This window comes from Otolemur garnettii, unplaced genomic scaffold (genome assembly GCF_000181295.1).
Source record: "Otolemur garnettii isolate 467f Iridium unplaced genomic scaffold, OtoGar3 scaffold00043, whole genome shotgun sequence".
NCBI classification, from domain to species: Eukaryota; Metazoa; Chordata; class Mammalia; order Primates; family Galagidae; genus Otolemur; species Otolemur garnettii.
Window position 1 is genome coordinate 10,006,315 of NW_003852438.1, and position 833 is coordinate 10,007,147.

Sequence of the window (833 nt, forward strand, 5' to 3'; positions counted from 1 at the left end):
GAGCCCAGGAGTTGGAGGTTGCTGTGAGCTGTAATGCCACGGCACTCTACCCAGGGGGACAGCTTGAGGCCCTGTCTCAAAAAAAAAAAAAAAGAACTAATAATCTAGTTAAATAAAGTTATAAGATATAAAAATCAGTTACATTTCTACACTTACTGCACAATTACCTGAAAGAGAAATTAAAAACAATCTCATTTTAATGGCATTTTAAAAAACAATAAAATACTTTGGGATAAATTTAACTGAAGAGGAGAAAGGTCACTGAAAGACATTGAAAACTATAATAATTGAAATTGAAAAAAAAACATAACAAGTGAAAAGATATCCAGTTTCCTTGAATAGAAAGAATTAATAATATTAAAATATCCACACTACCCACCTATAGATTCAATGCAATCCCTATCAATTCTAATGAAATTTTTCACAGAAATAGAAAAAAAAATCCTAAAATGTATATGGACCCAAGAAAAACACAATTAGCCAAAACAATTATTAGTATTAACAAGAACAAAGCTGGAGAGATTAAACTTCCTTATAAATACATGTAGTATTACAAAGCTATGGTAGTCAAAACAGTACAGTACTAGCATAAAAATAAGCACATAGACCAAAAAAAGAGAATAGAGAGCCCAGAAATAAACCCACACATATACAGTCAATGAATCTCTCACAAAGGCTTCAAAAATACACAATGGGAAAAAAGCTAGCCTCTTTAATAAATGGTTTTGGAAAACTGGATAGCCAAATGGAGAAACAACAAAATGGGATCCTTACCTTCTACCATACAAGCTCAAAATGGGTTAAAGACTTAATTATAAAGACCTGAAACCATA